Raw genomic sequence first — 258 nt, 5'->3', positions numbered from 1 at the left:
CTGCATGCGCACGTCTTAAATATAAGCAGCCCAAAATATCTAGTCAATCATGAAAACAAACAGACAACAAAAGCTCCACCCACACTTTATTCACGCCCACAAAGGTGACCACCACGCCCTCGCTGGTTTCGCGCGCCTCCTGAAACAGAGAGAATCGGTTAGAGGCTTCAAGGGAGGTGCAGCGATGGTGGTGGCGACCGAAGGTTGTGGCCACAGTGAGTCCTGTAACACTGGAACTTATACCGTATATACATGCGA

General features: G+C 50.0%; 1 protein-coding gene across 1 annotated transcript in view; it reads right to left on the bottom strand.

Annotated features, from left to right (window-relative positions):
- LOC119581752 overlaps positions 1-231 on the bottom strand; it is a gene marked incomplete at its 3' end in the record, with an annotated part of 3,695 nt that extends 3,464 nt beyond the window's left edge. Inside the window, 1 exon segment of the mRNA XM_037929883.1 lies at positions 84-231.
- Between the last annotated feature and the right edge of the window lie 27 nt (positions 232-258).

This window comes from Penaeus monodon, chromosome 15 (genome assembly GCF_015228065.2).
Source record: "Penaeus monodon isolate SGIC_2016 chromosome 15, NSTDA_Pmon_1, whole genome shotgun sequence".
Lineage (NCBI taxonomy): Eukaryota > Metazoa > Arthropoda > Malacostraca > Decapoda > Penaeidae > Penaeus > Penaeus monodon.
Note: the sequence above shows the minus strand (reverse complement) of the source record. Positions and strands in the feature narration are given on the sequence as shown.